At 40.7% G+C, this 25,940-nt stretch overlaps 1 protein-coding gene across 3 annotated transcripts in view; it reads right to left on the reverse strand.

Moving 5' to 3' along the window:
• The window catches only part of ARHGEF28 (Rho guanine nucleotide exchange factor 28), a 290,776-nt gene extending 282,355 nt beyond the window's left edge, over positions 1-8,421 (reverse strand). Inside the window, exon 1 of one of the 3 annotated variants that reach the window (XM_081053984.1) lies at positions 8,161-8,421. The gene's annotated coding sequence lies outside the window, so the exon portion shown is untranslated. The remainder of the gene's footprint in view (positions 1-8,160) is intronic. The other 2 variants (XM_081053985.1, XM_081053983.1) reach the window with 2 other exon arrangements.
• Between the last annotated feature and the right edge of the window lie 17,519 nt (positions 8,422-25,940).

Below are 25,940 nucleotides of genomic sequence, written 5' to 3' on the forward strand. Positions count from 1 at the left end.
CTAATTTCTGCTGTTGCTTATGCACACAGATGCTGTAACAGCCAGTGAACATAAAGCTTCCTACTATGAATGCAAAAGGGGAAAAAAAGCTTATTCCTATTTTTAATAAAAAAGACCTTCTAATAAACCAATACCCAAATTACATTTGGCATTCCTATTAAGATGAGATTTTTCTTAAACTGTTCATGTAAAGCAGAATTGTCCCTAGCACAGCCCCATTTTTGTAAGTGAGCCAAGTGAAAAGTTAATTTGGGACTTTCTGCAGATATGAAGATAAACTAGAGTATTCACATTTATTGCAAAACAACCTCAGTTATCTATATGTGAAATCTATTTCACCTTAAGATTTTCAAGAGTTTTTATAAGACTGAAAATCAAGGACATGAAACCTTAACAATTTGTTTCATAACAACTGTCTCATAACAATTTTTGTTCAAATTGGAACCTTCTTAACTAAAGATCAAGGAATAATTAGAATTCTCATGACTGAGATTTTAAAGTCTTGACACTTTTTTATATTCAATAAGCAAGCTATCAATATTTCTGGTTAATAAATGGGAGAAAAATCCATAAGTATTTTATATAACAACTCAGTATAATAAGAAACATGCAATTTAAGAGAAGTACCTCTATTTTCTTCCTCCGAAGAATCCATCAATTAAAAACCTATTAAATCATCAGTAATAGGTTTTGTGTGTTATCCCTTACCACCAAGAAGGGGGAGTGGCCAACTGGAAACTGGCTAAGTCTGTAGGGATGTGATAACTGGTATAAAAGCAACTTCCAGAAATCCATCCCCTGAGAACTGTTGAGAAGTTGCAAAGCCGGCAATTCCATGAAAGGCAGCGCTCGAGTTAGATGAGCTGCTCCTTATACATAAAGGTATTCTCCCACCACTCCATTCCATCCAAATTCCATTTCCACCAAAATTTATTAACAGTCAATGAAATCACTACCCAAAGAGATCATCATTTCTTTGAAATAATCGAAGACCTCCCATTTGGAAAGGATAGGAAAGAATGCCAGGATAGAAAAGAATCCATTGAGATTTCCCAACTATAATCCACCAGGAGCTGTGGAGAATGACAGGATTCAAATATAGGAGACAGGCACATGTCATTCAGTTTCCAATAACAAATCTATAGTAGATTCTACATACTATACGCAGAAGGAGCTTCATGCTGATTCTAACAAGATTCTAGAGCAGAATGTGAAAGGGCTGATGTCTGAGTACCTCAAAGAGGAAGCAGTGACTACTGGATCGAGTGTGGGTTCCCCAAGAATAAGTCACTTGAGAATAAGTCACACTCATTCGGTGTGGGGTTACTAATACTGGTAACTCCACAGAGTAAAGGTATAGATGTGGTAGACAGTGTATATCCTGATGACACGATGGAAGACTAAGAATCAGATGCTAGCACAAATAAGAATTAATTGAACAACACTACCTGAAATTGAAAAGCATCGATTTGAAATGAAGTTTGTACAGATGCACCAAATTGCTCTGACCCAGGTCTCAGCCTAGGTAATAGTTTTATTACTTCCTTAAGGATTAAAGAAATACATATTAAATCTATGGAACAAAAAAAGCGTACTGAACATGGTAAGTTTACAGATAAACAACCTAAAAGACTTTGAAAGGCTAGAACAAATGGTCACATACAGGAAAGTAAATTTAAGAGAGAAATATTAAGTTCTATTCAGGGGACAAAGAAGCCAAAGCACAAGTCCATGAATGAGGACATGGGGTTCAGCAGCAACATGTGTAAAAACAAACTTGGTGATTCTGAGATGACTTGAACATCAAGAGTCGATAACCCTGTTTAGAAGTACCATAATAGGAAAGCCGTTGTCCAAGAAATTATTCTATCCCAGGTTCCATGCTAAGCACTTTACATAGACTACCTTATTGAGTCCTTATAACAACCCTATGAGAGAAATAGGTAAAATCTGGGGCTAAAAGTTTAAGTTACTTGCCCAAGACAAGGTAGAAATTAGCATCTCCCCCAAGTCCCTTATTTGCAGCTGGCAATCTTAACCACAAGAAAACATCACCATTAATTAGCCTTTGCAGGGATGCTATGAACCAGAAGGACTTGTCATGACAGTTAAGCAAAATAACTAACCAACCAACATATTTATATTCTACTTTCAGCACCCTACAAAATAGTCTAAATCAGGGTCCCTGCCATCAATGGGCTTATAGTCAGGTTTGGAAAGGTAAGACTTAAACACAGCAGCATATAATGAACCCAGAAGCAGGTGGAAAGTGATAAATGAGCGGTACCAGTAAAAGGATAATAGTTCAGAAAGGAAAGAGCTCAGTTACTACTCAGTTGGTCAAAGGTTTCAAAGATGGTTTGAGCTTGCTTCAAAGACTGGAATACAGGCATACCTCATTTTATTGTGCTTCACAGATGTTGATAGGTGGGTTTTTGTTTGATTTGGGTTTTTGTTTGTTTGTTTTTAAACAAATTGAAGGCAAGACCCTCCACCAGCCAAAAGATTACAACTCAGTTTATTGTGGTGGCCTGGAACCAAACCTGCAGTACTGTGTTTCCCTGAAAATAAGACCTACCCAGACCATCAGCTCTAATATGACTTTTGGAGCAAAAAATAATATAAGACCCGGTCTTATACAATATAAGACCGGGTATAATATAATACCAGGTCTTATATTAATTTTTGCTCCAAAAAACACATTAGAGCGGATGGTCCAGCTAGGTCTTATTTTCGGGGAAACACAGTAGCTCTGAGGTCTGCCAATGTATTTTAGCTAGTGAAGAAGAGGAGCCTACCGTGAACAAAGTCAAAGAAGTTAGAAAGTACAGAGCATGTGCCATTAGGCAATTACCAGTCCTGACGGATGGAAGTGGAGGGCTCACAAGAGGAGGCAGCAGGGGACAGGTGAGTGCCCGCAGCATAAAGAAACACCATGAGAAAATGCAGGCATTACCCTTTCAGATGTAGAATGCCAGAAACACCTAAAGGCTGGGGAAGTAGATGGCAAAGCCAGCTGTATTACCATTTTAAAAAATTCTGTCAGGCCCACCTGAGAGATGCTCAGGTGATTCCGATGAACAGGGAAGCTTGGAATCCTGGGTTAGGGGTTCAAATAACCCATAATCTCATTCATCACTGAGCACCCCCTACCTTTGAAACTCTTAACACGAGGTCATTCAGCAAACCAGAAGGCTGGTAGGGCAAGAAAAGGTTATTGACAAAGAACCAGGTGACAATGCACAGACAATAAACAAGGGCATTTAGGGGAAAGACAGAAATTTACCCCAGAGGGACTCTGCCCGAAATGTCCAGCCCAATGAAAACCTCTTGATCTTCAGTCAGGCTCAGAAGTCCTTAATAAGACCTCCTTTGCTCCAAATCCTTTTAGTTTCCACATCCCTGTGAAGGCTCATGGTGATGTTTTCCTGTGTATCGGGTGTGGAAATTTTTATCATGAAATTCAGAAATAATCATCCCACTTTTCTTTCCTCTTCCGAGAGCCACCCCGCCTCCTCTTCCCACAGGGGGCTCCTCAGAGGAGAGGGAGCAGGGTAGCCTGTGACCCGCACGCATGGGATGCTAACTTGCATTTCTGAAATCTCTCTGGACTAAGTCTGGAAAGATAACCCAGTCATTTCAACCTGATGATTGGCTGGTGGTCAAGGTAAGTTAACAGGGTAATAGTTCATAATCCCTTCAAATGCTTACTGACTGCCCCCTGCCAGCACAGTACCAAGCCTGTGGAAAGTATATTCCTAGCAGTGTTGCCCAACACAGGAAAGGCTGAACTGACCAATGCCTCCCTCGCTTTGAAAGTTCATGATGGTATAGAATGTTAGAACTGGCAGCTTCTTAGAGACCATCAAGTCTACTCCTTTCCATTTTACCAGATGAGGAAATTGAGACCCAGAGAGGGCTCATACTCCCTCAAGGTTACACAGCTGAGAGGTCGCTGGCTGTCTCCATGCCAGCCTCAAACTCTCAGCCTAGGGTGCTTTCCCCTGAGGTCACACTGCCGTCTCACTGCCTTCTGAAACCTGGGAATCCTGCCGAAGCTACTTTTTTTAAATGTCTATTTTCCATTTGTTACAAATATGACCACCAACATTTTCTGACACTTACGCTCTGCCAAGTGCTACTAGAAGGGCTCTCTATAAATTTACTCATGGTATTCTCACAACCACTCAAGGGGACATTTCACAAATGGGAAACCCGAAGTAGAGAGAAGTCACACAGCCAGGACAGAGCTGAGGCTGTCTAACGAGATGGTGTGGCTACAGAATCACCACTCTTAACCACTTCGTTATGGCTCATGAAAGATAATTTCTTTAAAGTGATGGAAGAAAAGGAGCAAGCCTTAAGCACAAACGGCAGATTATTGATGTTTGATAATGAATTGAAAAGTTAAACCACAAATTCCATTAATATATGTCATATCTCTTGATCATCTATTTATTAAGTTAAGGGAATGTCTATGCATACTTGAAGGGAACACATAAAGTATATTAATATTTTAAGCATTTTTAAAGGGCAAAATGATCATGTGCATACCAAACAAAGCCTGCCAGTTGAAATAGGCAGAATGTTATTTGAGGGCTGGTTTTAGAAGGGTCTCTTCTGGACATGCTACTATGGAAAGTGAAGGTGTCACGGCCGATTTCCATCTGTGTTGTCCTTCTCTCATGGATGTAAGATGTTTTCTCTACTATTAAAAGAACATTACTTTTACATGAACTTTCTACAGAAATACAACCTCAAGTTGGTAATTGAAGAAAAAAATTAAATGAAAATAGGAGAAGGCATCTCTGAAGATTAATAAAAATATATCTGGTAAAAGTGTTCAAAATTAAGATCACTGAAACAAATGACCAATATTCAATTATATTACTTTTTTACTTTCCCTCATATTAAAAAACGATGTCAAATCTCATTATCTTGGTTATCCAGGAGAAGAAGTCCAGGAGCAGTAATGGTAGAAATAAACAAATTATAATTGTGCCTCAGATCGAATTTCAAGGGAAAAATTACAGTCAATTAAGAAGATGTACTATCACATAAAAAAGTTACATGACATTTTGCCAGCCAAATCTCTTAGTGTCAAATATTCAAAAGCCCACTGAAAATGCAGCAGATCCTAAAAACTCTAAAACCACAAAAGTATTACCTTAGACATGAAATCCACAGTCCAGAGAATCAAAGCAAAAAAGAGTGCCAGGCACATAGTAGGGCCTCAATTAATGTTTGCTGAATAAATATAAATGAAAAAAAATTTCCATAGAAAGAGGAGCATGATATGACTGTCAAAATGGCTACACAGCAGAGTAACAATGCTTTGAGCTTTGGGGAACTTTTAATACCAGGATAAATAACAAAAGAACTAAGGATTGTGGGTACTGCACAAAATGACAGACCAACATTCAATAAGGGCAAAATGCTTAGTGGTATAAGACCTTACTTGCACTTCTTAAGAAAAATAGCGCTAAGCCCAGCTTTGCCTAAGTAAGGGATCTGGACCCTACAGGGTGGAATATTTACAGGACAATTCTAAAATGGCAAAATTCCCTGAATTTGGTGCATTTCAAACAGAACACTGTTTGTAATTTAGAACTCTTCATAGGAGTTGCTTGGCTTGACCCATCTCTTCATGACAAATCTTATTTAAGGTCACAGGGGGGGAAAAAAATCCTATCGCTTCTCTGCTCCATTAAAGCAACATAAATATAAATGCAATTAGACAAAACCTACATAAACCAGATCTGTCATATCTGATCAGTAGATTAGAGCATAATAAAATTACAGTCAGCCTGGGAGTAGTTTGGGATCTGGGCAGTGCCATCCAGCCATGCCCTAATCATAAAGGGTTTTCCAACATTTATACAATAAATCTTTTCTGGGGAGTCAGCACTAGGTCATAAATTCTGGCAGGACTTAAAGTTAGAGCTTAAATACCAACATAGTAGTCACCAGTTTTGTACAGAATGTTTAACATAAAAGTAATATTAGATTCTACTATTTGCTGTAATACCTATTTAGAACACATTTCCTTTTCTCACATGGCATATACTAAAGGAGGTCATGTATCAGAGCTCACCTGAAAAATTCTGCCCAATTTAAGTCTTAGCCACAGCAGTAGTTTCTTATAAGAGCACAATGAGAAAATATTCCAAACTCTTCTGCAGTATTCACATGATTTTTTAAAAAGGTGCGAAACCCAAGTGAGGCCCCTGATGAAATTTCACAGAATCTTAGTTACCAACAACAGACACACTCATTTTATTGCACTTCACTTTATTGCATTTCACAGATGTTGCATTTTTTGTTTGTTTGTTTGTTTTTACAAACTGAAGGCAACACCCTCCACCAGCAAAAAGATCACGACTCAGTTTATTGTGATTCGTGCTTTATTGTGGGGTTCTGAAACCTAACCCAAAATATCTCGGAGGTATGCCTATACTGTTTTCCTCTTTATGTGTTTCTAAACTGCTTAAAGGGCAGAACAGGTGTTTCAAAGAAAAATCTAAATACACACCTGTTACATAACTTGTTCTTGGTTAGTCAGGTTTTGATAAAGAGGAAAATACAGTCAAAAGCAGGGCAAACACTGATTCTCTGTTCTCCATTGCCCCATTAGCCAGGACATTTGCCTGGGTCACTCACCCAGTAGCTACCTCTGTGCCTCAATTTCCCTATCCACTAAATAATGAGGTCGATGCTATGAAAATTCCTCTTTGATAAAAGTTAATGAACACAATCACACAGAAAGTAAGTCCACATCAAAATGTTACATTGAAATACTACGTTGTATAAGAAAATTCCAAAGGTTTTTGCAGTATTCATTTCTTTTCCTCCAAATATTCCAAAGGGGTTAGCTTGGCCATTAATTAAGATTAGGCAAATACTTATGTGCTTTAAGAACGTGTATACAAAAACCCAGGGCAGATATATATATAAAAAGTTTCCCAGGTAAAGTTATCGATCTGCTTGGATCCTCATGTGCAAAGAGCAACTCACAGATGCTAACAAGGACAGGTCTTGATTTCGCTTTTGTTGTGAAAACAGGATTTGCTTCCCTGACAGCTTTAGGGCCTTAGGAACAACCAGATGAGAAAGCTTCAGGAAACCAGGGAGCCCGTGCGACCCCCAGTGATCAGTGGTTCTCAACGTCTTACTTCTCCATATTTCTCACTCAACTGGCGCGGGTGCGGTGGTGAACTTGTATAATTCCGGGTCTGCGGAGATTTGTAAAAACCCAGGCAGGGGTCAATGAGGGAGAGCCTGAGCAAACACACATGTTGCCGCCTTTCCTCGCTCCACCAAGCTGTAACCAATGCGGGGAACGCTGTGGGCGCCTAGGGAGGCAGATGGATTCTCTCCTGGAAATCTAACTGGTGTCCCGGAAACCAGACCTGGGTTTCCGAGGCGGCCTGAGCACCCAGCTTCCACGCAGCCCTCGACAGGCGAGGATACGTCCTCGGCCAAGTGCAGGGCCGTCATTACGACCCTTGTGAAACGTCGAAGCACGGTAAGGTTAGGGTACCCCCACCCACACCCCACGTATTCAAGGGGCAAACAAATCTATAAAATAACATAAGGAAATCGACAGAATTCTGACCACCTCCCCTAACCAGCTATAGATACCGATTAACACCGAGCAGATGTTCCCACTGTCAGGGCCTGTGTCCTGAGCTGGCGCCTGGTCCGTTCTTTGGGGACCCGGTCCCGCCAAGCACCCTCACCCAGCAGCCGAGGCACCAATGGGGAGGAGAGAGCCCAGCTTTCGAGGATCTCCCTTCTCCACCGCCAAGAGTGTCATTTATTTCCCTGGCACCCGAAGGGCACTGGCCGGGTTTCCACCCACTCCTCCCTGGTCCCCGAGCGGGGCCGCGGGGTCCAGAGCGCTGCCCAACGCCCCGGCGCTCCGCCGCCGCGCGGAGCTGTGCAGCCCCTGCACTTGTTGCCGTCCCCGAGGGACCAGGAGGCGGCGGCCACCCCTCGCGCCGCCGTGGCTGCAGCACCCTCTCTACCTCGGCGGACCCTCGCGTCCCCCGGGACCCCGGAGAAAGTAGCGCCCCGATCGCGAATTCAGGTGTGATCGCCCAAGTGATCCGCCCAGAGCTGCCGGGAGACGCGGGGGATGGAGACCCGAGGAGCACTTACCTGGAGCTGCGCGCCCCGCAGCCTCCGCAGCCCGAAGGAGGCGCTGCGCCCCGCGCCCTGCCCCAGGGCGCCCCGAGCCGGGAAGGCGCTCCGAAGCTGCCGACGCCCGGCGGCCGCACAGGGGCAGCCAGCGCGGAGGGGCGGAGCCGCTGCTCGCTCCCGGCCGGGTGGCTGCGCCGCGGGCTAGTGCCGCCCCCGCTCCCTCCGCGCCTGCCGGCTGCCACCGGATCCCCGGCCTGCCCACCGCCCGGCCGGCATCACATGGCCCGGCCCGCCCGCCGCCGCGCCCGACACCGGCTCCAGCAGGAAACCTGAAACCCCGACTGCGCCCGCCCCGCCAGCCCCCTCCCGCCGAGGGGCGGCGGCCGGCTCGCCTCGGCTTCCCTCCCGCCGCACGGAGCGCCGCGGCGGGCGGAGACTGGCGCGGCCCTGCCCGGCCAGAGGAGGGCGAGGTTGCGCCCTGGCGGCGCCTGCCCCCTCGGGGCTCCCACCGGCCTCGCCTTGGCGCCGCCTGCTCCTGAAAGGAGTTGTGCCAGGCCTGGGAGGCTCGGCTTGTCCTCGTCCAAAAGCCACCACACCTGTGACATAACGTGGCCCAAGTAGTACTCAAAACACCAGCAGACACTCTCTTATTTCTTGAGGCCGTTCCTCTGGCCCAGAGCTTGGCGAGCTGCGATTCTTTTGGCCTCCATGCACGCAAGGGGCTCCATAATTCAATTCTCATGAAAACCATACCCTGTTTCTACAATGAACCGCAATGTGAGAGGGACCCCCTTACCATCCAACATCCTTTTCCCGTTAGAACCGCGAGTGGAGAAGCCTCTCCATCACCCAAGTCTTCATAAAACAGACTTCAGACAATGACAGCAGCTTTAAAGGCAAAATTCTTGATTTACCTTGTAATCACCCTGAGTCTCTGCTTTGTTTGTCCTGCGAAGCCCTACCGCCCACAGGACCGTGACAGGCTTGTGGCACGAGGAAGCTGGCCACAAGGACACCGAGGCAAAACGGAGGCACCACTCCCCAGATGTCACCAACACCTTCCTGGCGGGTTCAGCCTCCCTTCCAGTCCTTTCCTTGTCCAGCCCACCTCGCTGATACAGCTTCTTAGGAGAGCAAGGCTGAGTAGACAGCAAGGAGACATCATCATTTGTCTGAGATCCTTAGCCTTACTCCAAGGGAACGGTGGGGCTTTCTGTGTTCATAAAAGGACCCCAAATTGGCCTTGCAGGCCTGACGGGTACTACAACCCCTGCTGATTCCATTTCACGGAGCCCATGAACCCAAGGCCTGGCCTCAAGCACTGCCTTTTTAAGAGCAAGAAGTTCCTGCCCATTGCCAGGACTTAAAGGTAAAAATAAAAACAATAATGTCCTTTCCAAAAATGTTTTCAATGCTAAAATGTCTACTGAAGATTAACTGAATCAAAACACCAGACAAAATGGTTTCCAGACTCTGGTGAGCAAAAACAGTGATGTTGGCGGCCTTTCTTGGTATTTTCGTTTTTACATCACTAGTGTTGAATCACTGTGTGTTTTCTTCTTTCTTCCCCCTCCTCACCTTTTTTCCATTAATTCTGTCAGATATGTACATATAAAAAAAATAAACTGTGGGAGGAGGAACTATTATGAGAAGTTACCCCAAAACTCCTTCCCCATAAAAAAGAAACAGGCAAAACTAGTAATTGAGAAACCCTTACCAGCTGAGGACATACAATCATGCTATCTGCAGTTTTCTTGCCTTCTCTCAAGCACTGAGCTTGATCAATATTTAAGTAAGTACTTGGCTTTCAACTTCTCTAGGTTCAAATATTAAGCAAAGTGTACTCTAGCAACCTTAAAAGAAGCCCGTGAAAGTATGAGTGAGGAAGCTTATCAGTTGTGTAAATAACCCTTTGCATCTGATTGATTTTCTGCATATAAGTCACACAAAACACTGAGCTAGTGCTAAGCTTGGCTGGGACAGTGTTCAGAATTCAAAGACTACATACATATTCTCTCAATCCCCAGACAGGGATATTCAGCCAACAAGAAACCAGGTTGGTAATTCGGTTGGGAAAATTCCAACTTCCTTAGTATCATGCCAGTGTCCCAGCTCAGCTCTGTCTTTTCTAGTTGTTCCGTCTCCATCCTTACAGACTTCAGACAAACCGCCTCCATAAATCCTTTCTTCATTGTCCTGGTTTCTGTGAGACTCTGAACTTTGACAAATCTTAATGACCTTACCACACGATTTTGCAGCTGGTTATATTCACTGTCATACGTTGGACTGTATTACAGGTTCCTATCCTCTCTTCAACTTCTCACTTCAAGGACAAAGGCTGTTTCTTATCCCAGTTCGCCAAAGTCCTAATACAGGGCACCTCTAGAATATTTAATATTTGTATGGAGACCCTAGTTCTGGGATATTTAATATTTATGTTTTAAGTAACTATCACATCAGTTATGCATGAAGGAAAAGGTATATCACAATTTTCAAACTTTAATAGATTATAACCATTCCAAATGATATCACCTACTTAGTTCTTTCCTACTCTTCATTTATTTCCTTTGCCAATAATTCTCAAAGATTACATAATTGTAAATCGCATGTTTGTCCATATGAATTGGGGAATTCCCAGTGTTTCCTAAATAAAAGCATGATACTACATGATGATAGATTGGGGGAGGAGAACAAATTTGGAATTAGAAATAGGATGATCTTGGGAAGATCCAACCTCACTAAGCCTCCATTTCCTCATCTGTAAAATGGGCACAAGAATAGTATTTAAAGATTAAATGACTGGAGGTGATTATGAGATACATAATAAGTATGCAGGAAATGGTGGCAATGAATATTTCAGAGTATGGATATATCAGGAGAACACTTCGAGCTTTGAGATAATTAATAGAGCATGCCAGACACTGAAGTAAGAAACTAGTTCTGGATTATACATTTGCTTGCTCAGGCTGAGAAGGTCAGGGAACACAGAAGAAAAGAGGCCAATATGATCACAACCAGAGGACAATCTTGTGGGGAAATACAGTTCTCTTTCTGGCTACACGTTAGCATCACTGGAAAGCTTTAAAAACAAATAAACAAACAAACAAACACCTTGATTCCTACAATACCACCCCAGACCAATTATTTCACAGTCTCCTGAGAATGGGGCCCACACGCTGTTTTTTCTTAAGCTCCCCCAGGTGGTTCCAATGGCCCATAAGTTTGGAATATCTAGACTAAACGAACTGAACTTATTGCCACTGGAGAAGGGTGAGAGCTAGCCCTTAATTATATGAGGTTAAGGGAATCAGCTCTTCCATTTCCACTAATGATGAACTATCCTGTTTAAATTTCAGGCCAGGGTGCTTCAGTGCATATGTGCATATGAATCACCTGGAGATCTTATCAAAATGCAATTTCTGATTCAGTATCAGATGGAGGCTTATAGGAGGTCAGACAATAAAGTGCGCAAACTCATCCTAAAAGAAGTGCTACATACCTCATTGCTGAATATCACTATGGTTACCTTTGAAGTACTTCCCTTGGGAAGCTGTGCACCAACGCCAGTGCCTAGTCTATCTTTCAAAGCAATTCTGAAACTCTTTCTGGAATGGCCATCAGAGCTGTCATTGTATTACCCTTGATGGCCTGAATGTCATCAAAATGTCTTCCTTTCAATGTTTCCTTTATCTTCAGGTAAAGAAGTCATTGGGGGCCAGATCAGGTGAGTAGGGAGGGTGTTCCAATACAGTTATTTGTTTACTGGCTAAAAACTCCCTCACAGACAGTGCTGTGTAAGCTGGTGCATTGTAGTGATGAAAGAGCCGTGAATTGTTGGCAAAAAGTTAAGGTCGTCTAATTTTTTCACGCAGTCTTTTCAGCACTTCCAAATAGTAAACTTGGTAAACTGTTTGTCCAGCTGGTACAAATTCATAATGAATAATCCCTCTGATATCAAAAAAAGGTTAGCAATACTGTTGCAATAAGTTTGTGAACTTAATTGTCAGAACTGCACATTTCTGACAAGCTCCAGTGCTTGTCAGACGATGCCAGTGCTGCTTGTCTGTGGCCCATACTCTGAGTAGCAAAATAATAGAAAGATCCAAAATGGACATTAGGAACAAAAAGAGAAACATTCACATTGTTGTAAGAGAAGTCTTGACATCTCTGAATATTTTTAATCAATTGATACTTACTATGCACCAACTATGCATAAAATATACTTTGCAATATTTTAAGAGAAGACTAGGCAGTTTTAAGTGTGAAGTTTTCCCTATAGGGACAGTACAGCCTCTCAAACAACGTCGACTTCTGCACTGTTAGGGGCCAATGAAAATGTCTTAATTGCTCTTAAAATCTCAAGAAAAAAGATGAACTTTTAGGTCAAAGAAAATGTCTAAATATATGACATTTATATTTGTCTTTACAACAATGGAGTAGTAAAATGTAATTATTGTGTTTTGTTTTTAATGGAGGAAGGGACCTATGAAGGCAAATGTAGGGCCCACAAAAGACTTAATGTAACTGTGTGCTCTAAGCCCATTTTAGTCCCAAGTATTTTTAGAAAGTATAGGAAGGCTATTGTGGCTGACAATTGCATATTGATATTTACATGATCAACAGCAATATACAGGGGAAGATATAAATTGCCTCTTGAGTGGAGCTGGCCCGACAGAATGCAACACTTCACACATACATGATTTGAAGAATACTGGGAATGTTTCATTGACAAAAAGTTGTTACTCTTTAGCTGATTCCTGAGGGTCTAAAATTCTACCACTACAGATTTATTCCACCTCCTAAGTCAGTCTTTAGAGATTTACAGTATCTAGAGACCCTTCCTTTGTAACACTGACCTTCTTACAGACCCAATTCTTTTAACTCTCCAGATCCAGAACCACAATGCAGGAACTTCTCAGATGAAAAAGAAAAAAATACAGTGATGAGATTCCATTTTAAAAGAAACACCAATTCTAATCAGTTCCTAAAAATTGACATGCAGCCATTCATGGCTAAACAACGTTGCTTTTATCACTATTATTCAATACAGTAACCTCAACAAAAATTATGGATTGTTGTACTGTCTACTGTGATAGCATTAATTACATGTGGCTATTTAAATTTAAATTAATTAAAATTAAATTTAAAAATCAGTACAAGGCCAGTTTGGGAAGTATATAGATGTTCAGGCACGTTTTTATTCCCATTTGTCAACTGACCTACAACTAAACAGATGACCAGTTACTCTGCTCTTTTCTAAACCTTCCAAGCCAAACTTTCTAGGAAACCAACTTTTTGTTGATATTCCCTGCCCTTTAAGAAAGCCAGACCCTGTTGACTTGTGAAGGGCTAGTAAATCCGATGTTTGATCCACCCAAGGAACTGCAGTGGTTTTCCCCAAAATCTAAAACAGCCTTCATCTCAAAAATTGATTGTTTATTTGCATCGCTAGTTTGGTTGGGTTTTTTTTTTCCTAGCCAAATGGCTCCAGCTGTCCTCAAGTTGTAGTTGACGTCTTGAATTTTAAACCAACTCAAAGGCCCCTTTTTGCTCTCCAGGGTACGAGGCAGGCCAGCTGGATAATGTCCCACATGCTTGTGTGTCAGCAATTCTGTTCCCAAGAGTATCCCTGGAGAGCTCAGGTATGGGGTGTGGAGTGGGACACCTCACTACCTACCATTTCTCCAATCTCCTAATACCTCTGAACATTCACATGAACGTATTAAATACAGCCTGGGGCAATTTTCAGTTATACAATAAAAGCCCTTAAAAAAACAGAGATGATAATTGAGATACTAACACCATTTTAATTAGGGAGATGCAACTCCTGTGTTTCCCCAAAAATAAGACATAGCTGGACCATCAGTTCTAATGCATCTTTTGGAGCAAAAACTAATATAAGACCCGGTCTTACATTAAAGTAAGACCGGGTCTTACATTAGAGCTGAATATCCAGCTACGTCCTATTTTTGGGGAAACACAGTACTAGTCACTGATAACACAGGTGGGAAATAATGTGTGTGCAACTGTCACATGGACTGTAATTATGTTTAAGACTTCTGGGGACATGACAGATGGTGAGAATGAATCTTCAGTGTTTTGCATATGACGTCATTTGGAAGCCTCAAAATGCCTGTATAGCTTTGGGCAGCTATTACTCAGTAAAGAGGATCGAGATCCTGTTTTTCCATTTACAAAGGGCAGGCAGAGAAAAGAAAAAAACAGGAAAATCTAATTGATAGGAATCAGTTTCCTTCCCCCTGCAAGAAAACAAAAAAGCATCTATATAAAAATATTTTAACTCAGCCTTTAAAAATTCATTCAGACTGATTTGATTGCTCATAACATATAACCCAGGAACTAAGTTTGGAATCTTGCCATTAAAGAATCCAAGGGGTTTTTTACTTGCCTAAGTTTAATGTCCTGCAATTTCTGAATCCAACTCAGAAAACCTGGGTAGTCAATGCTAAGTGCAATGCACGGGAACTGTTTTATTGTTGTTTTTGCTGTTTTCAATTTTGAAAGACCCCATTTCCACTCTCCCCTGAAGTGGGACATCTTGGCAGAGCATTTTTCTTCAGCACTCTTAAGGGGGCACATAGGACAGGAAAGTTTACAGAGGCCCTAACACTCCAACTCAGTGGGGAGACTGAAAAATCATCCATAATGGACAGAGGAAACTTGAAAGACTTGGAAAAAATGAAGAGTCTAAAAATAATGTCTTTATTATTGTTTTTAGAGACCAGCCATAGAAGGCAGTTCATCTCTTCTACCAAAGAAAATGTCTTTAAATTATCACTCTCTGATATTATTTCATAGTACAAATAATGAATTGTTTTTCATTTTGAATAATACGTTTCACCATATGGGATGGATAAGCCTAGGAAGCAGCCTTGAAAGAAGTGGTGGATAAGCTCAGAGAGCTTACAAGATAGTCTCTGCCTTCTCCATTTAGACTACGGGTCAGCAACCTTTTCATGTAAAGGGCCAGCTAGTAAATTTTTTTAGACTTTGTGAGCCATATGCACTCTGTCACAACCACTCAACTCTGTCATTGTACTACAAAAGCAGTGACTGACAACATGTACATAAGTGAGCTTGTCTGTGTTCCAACAATTTTTCTTTACAAAAATAGGTGGTGGACCGAATTTGACACACAGGCTATCCACTGCTCTAGACCACTGGAATAACATGAAGAGCTTTAAAAACACAAAAAAGTCTAGGTACTGCCTCAAATATGGTCAACTCGTCATGTGGAAAGCCACAACATGACAAAACAGTCCAAAATTAAGCTGTATAGAAATCAAGATTTAAGCTATAGGGGAAAAAATAAAACAGAGATGGTGCAGGGAAGAAAAAATAATTTTCCATAAATTATCATTAATATGCTCCAGAACCATGAAAGAAAATAATGTATATATCAAACAAGAACAAGATGCTATGAAAAGGGAACAGAGGAAAAGAAAGTCTACTTGCAAATTAAAAATATAAGACAGTGAAGTTTAAAAATGCAACAGAACATTGACGATAAAATTGAGGAAATATCCCAGAAAGTTTTAAAGAAAAGACAAATGCATAGAAAATATGAAATCAAAAATAAACGTTTTCCAGGATTAATCTCACATATTCAACATCCCACTAAAAATAGTGCCAGGAGAAGAGAGAAAAAAGCGTGAAAGAAGTTATCTAAGATACATTTTTAGGCTCAGAATTTATAAGTCTACTTCTAAGAATTTATCTTAAAGATATATGCAGGGGCAAGAATATACATACACAACTAGGCTCAGTGCAATATTTTTGTAGTAGCAAAAATCGGAAACAACCTAATTATTCATATGGTTATTTTGTTAGATAAATTATGGAACACCTGTGCTATGTAGTTGTTTTAAAAAATAATGTGGCTCACAGGGTGGCCCGATGGTTCAGTTGATTAGAACACGAGCTCTTAACAACAGGGTTGCCGGTTCATGGGATGGTGGGCTGTGTCTCCTGCAACTAGATTGAAAACGGCGACTGGACTTGGAGCTGAACTGTGCCCTTCACAACTAGATTGAAGGACAGCCAATTGAATTGGAGCTGATGGCTCCTGGAGAAAACACACTGTTACCCTATAAAAATTTTTTAAGAAAAAGAAAAAGAGAGAAAAGGAATCTTTACTCCAGATACATTCCTTTAAATAATAATAATAATGTAGCTCTGGATGTACTAATCTGGAAAGAAGCAAGTTGCAGAACGGTATGTTTGCTAGGAGCCCACTTTTATTTAAAAATATAATAAAGATGTTTATAGATCAACATATGTTTACAAATGCATTATAGCGGGTCTAGAGAGCTACTCCAGAAGCGGTTAATAGTGGCTATCTTTTGGGAGAGGAGTGGTATTGGGGGGTTAGTGAACAGCCCTTTCACTTTGTATTTACATGTCTAGGTTGTTTTGGTATTTTGGATTTTACAATATACATGTCTGTCTTCTGTGATTTTTAATGATCAGAAAAAGTAAATTTACAATATTACGGAGAGGGGAAAAAAGTTGTGCCCTTCACAACATCTCTGGGAAGAAACAACAAAAGATGATCAGGGATCAGGATGAAAAGAAAATGAAATTCCTGATTAGAGAAAGAGCACAGACCCAGGAAAGGAAGCACAAACAGTAAAAGGCACTGTCTGGCCTTTCAGGAGCTGACATTAAAGTTGGGCGGAGACCCACATAGATGGTAAATAGTAACCAGACCTCAGCGGTACAGCCTTCTGCCACGCTGTGCAGTATGTCAAAGCCTGGGAGTTCAGAGGACAGAGACCCGTGCAGGCTGGCATAGCCAAAGATGCTTCATGGAGGAAGTGAGCCTGGAAGGATGGCAAAGGCCGGAGGGAGAACACTGTAAGCCAGACAACCAGTAAGAGTGTAGACATGGGTTCTAATGAGCGTGTAGCATTCATGCAAAGATGAGGGAGTAGCCCATCTAAATTAGAGGGATCGTGTTCGTTAGGATTAGGTTTGGCGGCACATAACAGAAAACTCAAATCACTGTGGCTTAAACAAGACCGAGGTTTCCTTTTGCTTCATGTCAAAGGAGTCTAGAGGTATACAGTCCTAGGCTATTTCAATAGCTTCGTCATCATCAGGGCCTCAGATTCCTTCTCCCTTCCTGCTTCACCATCTCTAGCAACAGCTTCCATCCTCAAGGTAGCCTCATAATTGTAAGGTGGTTGCTATAGCACCGAGCAAGAAGGAAAAGAGGTATACCTGCCATTTCAGTCAGCCTCTTCTAAAGATTTTTCCTGGAATCCCCACCCAACAGCTTCTACTTACACCTCAGTGGCTACCCCTGTCAGTTACAGGAGGCGGGAAACATGTTGGTTTTTTAAGGTAGGCTCATTGCTGTTCCTATTAATACAAGGCTTCTAGAGATAAAGAAGGACTAGTAACCATCTCTGCCAAATAATTAGGTTAGACTATGAAGGTCTTTGAAAACAAGTCAGACAAAAGAATTTACATCTGAAAGCAGGAAAAATAAATTAGGAAATTTCTATCATCCATAAAGAAGTATGTAGAGAAATGAATGAACTTAGAGTTTTAAAAGCATAGAAGGAATAAAACTGAAAAACAAATGAGAAAAACACTACAGCTACTTCTAAAAGTAGCTAATTGGCTGCACAACAAAGAGAATATACTTACTGCTACTAAACTGTACACTTAAAAATGGTTAAGATAGTAAATTCTGCTATGAAGATTTTACCACAAATTTAATATTTTATAAATTTTAAGTAGTAAATTGATAATTTTCATAGTTACATACCTGAACTTACAAAAACCTGTGGGCCTGCTCAATTCAGAAACTTGCAACCTTCTATAATTTTCTAGAGATTTAGTAACACGCAACTATGTACCCCTAAAATGACCAATACAGGGAAGATTTCCCACCTAATTATGGTGACAGAAGTCAGCCTTTCTCCTTCAAAGCCATGACGCTTTGAAGATACCACTATAATAATAGCCATCACGTTGTGCTTTAGTTAATTGTTTATCATTTTGCTAGTTAAGAAAGAGCAGAATGGATTTTGCCATCAGACTTTCTTGTTAACACTTGTTAAGTATGTTCCTCCCTCAAGTTACTCTAACTCACTGAGATGTACTTCTGTCACCCTTAAGGTGACGATCATTAACATGGATCTCACAGACGGTAAGGTTACGGTGAGGACTGGAGCCCCATACTCAGCCAGAACTCAGGAAATGGTAGCCTTCATCATTATTTGTCTTCCCGCCTGCATTCTAAAGTCTTTAAGAATGGGGCGTGTCTTACTTATCTTTCTGTGGATCCCAGTGTGCAACAGGACTGCATGTCCTGACAAGAGTCATTTCAGCAAGTAGGAAGTCGCCTGGCAGCCTTCGGGAGAGCTCTAAGGAGGCAGATACAAGCCAGCCTGCAGCGGTGGAGTGAATGTCACTGGCCCATCGTAGTACCCCCAGGGTCAGAGGGAAGCTGTAGGAACTAAAGCTCCTCAGCGATGGCAGTGACATTGTAGAATGCTCCTTGTGGGACATTTGAAGTTCTGAGATTCTAGACACCTAAAAATTGGTGCTGCTTTTCCTTTTTTTTTTTCATAGTTTAATAAGTGGGTTTTACGTTAATGAAGCTTCATTTAGGTGCACAGTGGCCAGGATGCCCGTTTTATTAGAGTATTTCCTGGCACACAGCCACATGGGACAGACCCTTTCAGTACCAGATGCATCTAGACCTGCCCAGTCCCATCTGGGTCCCCTCCTCCTGGGAGTCCACCTGCATCAATGCTTTCATGAGTGGCTGTGATGTTAGAAGCACAAAGGCACTGCAAAATCTCCTCAGACCATCTCTTGCCTTTCCTAAGTCACATTTCTAAAGCCTGGGGCACTTAACCCTTCAGTGGCAAAGCTCTTCTGTTGCTTCCGTTCTTTTATCTTTTGTCTCTCCCAGTCTCTTGACATCTGCACACTGGAGCCTCAAATTGCAGGGAGACAATTTGATTTCTTCTGTGTATTCAGGAAAACTACCCTGTGACACATTGTGCCTGGAATGTATCTACTGTAAAAGCACTCCCTTGCCAGGTTTTTATTCCAAGGACAGGCAGAGCCAGCCGTGCTCTTCAGGCCAGAGGCCTGAGCAGACCTATCACCTGGAAGCCTTTTTCCATTACTCATGCCTGGGCCTCAGCCCTGGAGTTCCAGGGCACGTCCTGGACATGTGTAGTTTCAAATCTCTCCCCCAGGTAATTCTGTGAAGTTCCTCCCCAACTCTGCCCTTGGGGAAACACCAATGTAAACTGTGCTCCCTTCTGAAGAGCTACTCTTGGCAGTGGCTTCCAGAAAGCCACTTTCTCATTGGCCACTGGTCTCAGTCACCAGTGCGGGAAAGAATTGCCCTGTGGGTCCCAGCCTCAGAATCATGATAATGGCAGCTAACATACACCAGGCGCTGTGCTAAGCCCTTTGCTCATATTCTATTAACTCATTTAATCCTCACAACAACACTATGATATTAGTGGTATCTCCTTTTTACCAAGGAAGAAACTAGTAAGTGATAAAGCCCAGATTTAAACCCAGCTCATACGCATAACCAATACCCTATATGGCCTCATTCGGTGAGTTTCAGAAGATCTCAGGAGCCACATATTTATGGTCAAACTAACCCAGTCACCATGCTGACCACTCCTGCCCTGGTCCATCCGGTTTCACCACCAACCCCAACCCTCCTATCTCCTTGGTCTGCTCAGCCGCATAAATTCTGAAAACAATATCACAGATCTGTGTTTTTCTACTGATCTTCTAAGCCTCAGCTCAGAAAACTTTCCCCAACACCCATGCCAAGCTGCTTTATGTGCCTTATCTACACTTCCCTTCTACTTTGTGCATTTCTTGACCACCAAACTTACTATATAGCATTTTGATGGTCTGTGTCCACTTCCATCTCCCTCAGCTGTGAAATCGCTAAGGTCAGGAGTAGGTTTCACTGACCTTTGATTCTCTGGTGCATAATACAGTATCTGGCAAAAGGAACACATAACTGTTGGTTAAATAAACAAGATTAGCCTCAATGATACCTCCACCCCTCACCTTACAGGAAGGACTTAATTGATTCAGCTCTAGACTCTGGGGCAAGAAGGGGTATCTTCCAACTGGCCCCGATCATGACTTAATTGCTAGAAACTACAGATTCATATTCTTTGCATCTTTTCCTACTTCCCTTTCCAAGCCCCATCCCAATAGACTTATATTATTTTTCTCCAGCTGAGGAGCCAGGGATATAGCAGTCTTGCTTAATCTGCAAAAGATACGCACCCATTCAAACTCTGACTCTTGTACAAGAAAAGTCCTCTTTATCATCCTTAAATTCTCTCTTTACCCCTACCTAGACTTATTAGTGGGGGATTAACTGCAACAGGTGAAATGGGGTCTTAGGAATTCTAGATGGAGGCTCCAAAAAGTAGACATGTGACATATTGAAATACTTCATAGTTGTCTACAACATAAAGGTTGCAGACACAAACTCTCGTCTTTAACTTTCAAAATTTGAGGTCTTCAGAATTAGTTGCACCTTATGAAGTGCAAGGAAATACAGGAAAAAAAGATGAGCAGGAACTGCCAATGGAATCACACAGTGGTCAGGGAGGTAAAGAACCCAAGTGGGGAAAAAAACCAGAATGACATTTGCAATTTCTTTGTAAAACTTTGCATTTGGCTTATTGATAAAAAATATTCTCTTACAATTTCTATGAAGAATTTTATAGATAATTTATGTTAATTCCTAGAACACTTATGATATACTCCAAAATTACTAAATGTATTATCAACAAACCTCACTGGCCATCACTCTCACATGACTCCCCTGCCCCAATCACATTTGTGTAGCTCAGTATCTATTTGTTTTGCCAGTCATTTTAGCACTGTTAAAATGTGCCAATAAAATGACTTTCATGACAAATATAAAGTCCTTACAATGTTCCTCAGTATAAAGCACTGCCTTCTTCTTTCATACAAGTTATATTCAGAAAGTAGTTAAAGGTGTTTAAGAGAAGAATGGAAATGGTATTCCATAAAACCTCGAACATACTTCGGTTTGACTTTCACCTTTGATACTGACTGCATGACAAACTGTATAAACCACAAGTTAACATCACACCACAAGACTAAAGCCCAAAGTGTGAAAGTATCATTAATCATATCAAACACATATTTGCTTTTCTACTGGCATCAAAATTTGTTCCTCTGTAATTTAAAATTGTTTCTCTGTAAGTTAAACATACCTCATGGTACAATGCTGATCCAAATCTGTGTACCTGGCAACATAAAAGGGAAACTTATCTTTCATCCATTGTATGGACATGTTATTCTCCAACCAAAATAATCGACTTGAATTAAAGTTTATTCTGTCCTCTTCTATAAATGTTGCCAAACCCAGTACTTCAAGTTAGAGTAAAAAGGAATGATCTATGTTTGTCCACTGGGTTGATCAAAAGCATAAGGCTTCAGCAAGGAGAAGGAATTCACTTCTGAGAATCTGAAAAAAAGCTCAGCTCTTCACCACAAAATAATACGCATTCATGCATATTCACCAAATTATGAATTTAATTTTCAGAGTGTTCTTGGCCACCCCAAAGCCCATTCATGGCCCACAGTTTAAAAACTGACACATTCAAACAAAAAACTTCACAGGGTGCAGAAACAAAATCACTTGCATTTCTTGGCAGCAATAGCATATATAAGTTGAGCAGCCACTGAATTCTCATTATTATGGAATAATTTATCGTCTTTGTTAAATTAGCATATTACCTCAGATTAAAAACGGTAACATTTTGAAGTAGGAGTTAGTAATAAATTAGTTTTTAGAAATTAGTTTATCAGATCTTTCCCTACTAGCCCCACACAAACAGCTTGTCCGTAAATATTTGTAAAGCATCTATCTAATAAATGGTTAGTCTAAAACATATAAGGAACTCATACAACTCAACAGAAAAAAAAATAATGATAATTTGATTTAAAAATGTACAGACAACCTGAATAGAAATTTTTCCAAAGAAATACAAATACGTGACAACAAGTACGTGAAAAGGTGCATCACTAATCATCAGGGAAATACAAATCAAAATCACAATTAGTGGGTGACATTTGTGGATGAAAATTTAGGCTAACATTTAGGATAATTGCATAATCTCAAAGTATCTCCCCTAAATATTTTTCAATTACAAAGGAAAAAATAATAAGTTAATGGTGAAGAAATCACAGGTAGTAAGACATATGGACATCATGTAGACCTGGTATGATACTCTGAGAAGATACAATGTCACTTGTGTGGTATTCTTGTCCAAAACATGTAACCTGAATCTAGCCATGAGAAAACATCATACAACCCCAAATGGATACACATTCTACAAAATAACTGACCAGTACCATGCTGCCCCGAAAATAAGACCTGGCCAGACCATCAGCTCTAATGCGTCTTTTGGAGCAAAAATTATTATAAGACCCAGTCGTATTTTAATATAAGACCAGCTATAACATAATACAATATAATATGTAATATAATCCATAATATAATACAATACCAGGTCTTATATTAATTTTTGCTCCAAAAGATGCATTAGAGCTGATGATCCGGCTAGGTCTTATTTTCAGGGAAACATTGTATTCATCAAGTTTCAAGATTATGAAGGACAAGGAAAGACTGAGGGACCATCATGGATTGGAGGAGATTAAGGAGACACAACTAAATGCAACGTAGGATCCTGTTTCTCTAGAACAGAGAAAGGACATCAGGGAGAAAACTGGAGAAACCGGAATATTTTAGTTAATAGCATTGCACCAATGTTCACTTCCTGTTTTTGATACTTGTACTGTGGTTAACAACCTAAGTTAATATTAGAGGAAGCTGTATTCTTCGTGGAACTTTTCTGTCTAAAGAAAAGTCTAAATCATTTTTAAATCTAAAATGATTTCAAAATAAAAATCCTAGGGTTTTCAAGCCTTCTGTCCTCGAAGCTTCCTTTTTTTTCTAGTTCTCAAGAGACCAAAGACTCACTTTCCTGTTTAGTCCTAAGAGAGCCAGCTACCTCCGTCCCTGGTAGCCCTGGTAACCCCTATCTCAAGTCTGACATTTGCCTCTTCAGCATTCAGTCTTCAAGCAAAAACATCTATGTAGCTCCTTCTGTATGCCAGACCGTATACATAAGGCAGCTATGATTCCTGACCTCTCACAGCTTACTTCTCTTATCCGTTCAACCTTGGGGCAGCTACTATTTAAGTGAGTCACCAAATTTTAAATATTGTCCTCACTCCTGTTTTTCCAGGATGGATCCAGGAGATTCATATTCTTACCTCCTCTATGTTAAGAAAGAAATCCAGAAATGAACCCATCCACGTTACTATTTGGACTATTGATATAACAATTTACTTTGGTTGAGTTGAACATTAGTGTTCCTCTATCAAATGACCTCTGTTCTTTTTTCTAAGGAAATTTATCATTGATCGCATGGCCTCTTTATAGCAATAGTAGCTGAGACAATGTTTTCTTGACAAGGCCAACCATTAGCGAGGGCTCTTTGCAGTCACCTTGTAATGACTTAGAAATGATCACACCCATGATGCAGACCCTTTCAGTAATAACGGGTGTGATGATTTCTGTGGCTAACATTACAGAATCTTCATTAGAAACTGACTGACTTAGGCGATGGTAGGTTTATTTTTAACAAAACATCAGCAAGTAAAACCTAATCAGGAGCTTGGTGATCTAAGTCCAAATCGGAGGTTTCCTGCTAAGTATTTCAATTTTTCCACTTGCAAAATAGGAGTAACACCACTTCCTAAGCCTCCATAGAGAGACTGCACCATGTTTTATAAGGCAATGAGTCCTGGGAACGTTCATTTAACATGTTCTTCATCCGCAGCTCAGCTCTAAGACACATTTTCCCACTTAAGGGAGTTTCTGATACGATGAAGTCTTCCAATCCTTAACCTTTTTTTTGATACTGACACATAGGGGAGGGGATGCACAAAGCTACTTTCATATTTTATAAACTAATCCGTGATACCGTTTCTTTAGTGGGCCATCTCTAGGTCTTCAGGGAAGAACATACCTGAGTGGAGGTCCTTCTTGGGGATATATTCCTACAATGTATGCCTGAAATTTTTTTCTTATTACTTGAAGATCTGAACATTAGCATTGGCATCCATAAGTACATTTATAGTTTTATTTTGTAAGGAAGAGGAACATATCAATCAGGGCAGGCTAGGTTACGCTGTGATAACAAGAAACCCCCGAATCTCAGTAGCTTATAGTATCAAAGGTTTCCTTCTTACTCAGTATGTGTCCACTGTAGGTCTACTGCATCTCTTCATGTCATCTTCCATCTGGGATGATGTGGATAAAGCAGTTTAGCTGGCACCTTGCTGGTGGTCATGGCAGGAAAGAAGAGAGATCCAGTGAACTGGGAACTGGATTTAAAAGCCTCTGTTTGTAAGTGGCACGGTGTCACTTTTGCACTTACTGTATAGACCAAGGCGAATTTCAAGACCCTGACTTCCACAAGGTGTGGAAATACCATTGTACCACGGGAAGGAGTACCTCAAGTCCTGGAGGCCAGTCAGATGTCCCTGATGTGAACTATAATCTGTCCCCCAGGAGGGACAGCAGATGCTTTGAACAGTAGTGCCACCTACCAAAAAGGTTTGTCAGGTCGCTATTTCTGCTATGCTGGCTTCAGAAAATGACGTTGGAATTTTTTTCTCTCTTTGTTCTAGATCAGCTTAAATATGAGTATATGAGAATTTTCTTTTCCCTGAAAGTTTGGAAGAATTCACTAATAAAACATTTGAGTCCAGAACGTCTCAGATCACCTTCTCAATTTCTTCCCTGGTCAGTGTTGTTTTCTGTCTCTTTGGGACCTATTTTGTTCATTTAAATTTTCAAGAAAAGCATCCATGTAATCCAGCTTTTTAAATAAATTTGTAGAAAGTTTTGTCAAATACTCTTGGCTTTCTTTTTTAAGTGGCTCATTCTTTTTTTTTCCGGCTTTACTGAGGTACAATTGACAAATAAAAATTGTATACATTTAAGATGTACATGATTTGACATATATACACAATGATTATTACAACCAAGCTAATCAACACAGCCAACACCTCATACAGTCACCACTGTTTCTAATTGTGTGTTAACTTTACATGGTATAGAAATATGTATTTGCAAAAAAAGTAATTTTGATGGAGATGGTAACAGTGCGTACTGCAGAGTTGTTGTAAAGGTTAAATAATTGGTAAGATCAGTGCCTTAATAAGCATATTATTAAATTTGGCCATTATTACTCTTGTCTGTAATTTTCCAGTTTTGATCATCCTTATTGTTAAAGCAGAATTCTATATGCTCCTCTTTACAAGTTGACCATAGTTTCCTATCATTATAATGTACTGACTTATACTACCTGAAATAACTTGTAACTTACTCACAATTTAAATAAGTAGAACTGCTAGGTTATGTTTATCAATAATGATCTTAGGGTAGAAAACTACGTGTATACTCATAGAATTGTCTTAGAAATTATAAAATACGGAAACGCATGTATGCTGCTGTCAGTAAATTTCATTGCAATTGTCTATTTTGTTCTTTCTCAATTCTTTTCTATCTAGATCTTTTCCAACGAGAAGATGAGAATGGGTTAGACAGGTGAGCCTCAAAATCTATTATTCTAAAGTGAACAAAAGAAAAAAAGTCTGACCACTGTTTTATTTGTTTCCTGTGAGGAAACTGCTTCTGAGGCAGGCATTTTTTTCTT

The sequence above is a fragment of the Rhinolophus hipposideros genome, assembly GCF_964194185.1.
Source record: "Rhinolophus hipposideros genome assembly, chromosome: 7".
Lineage (NCBI taxonomy): Eukaryota > Metazoa > Chordata > Mammalia > Chiroptera > Rhinolophidae > Rhinolophus > Rhinolophus hipposideros.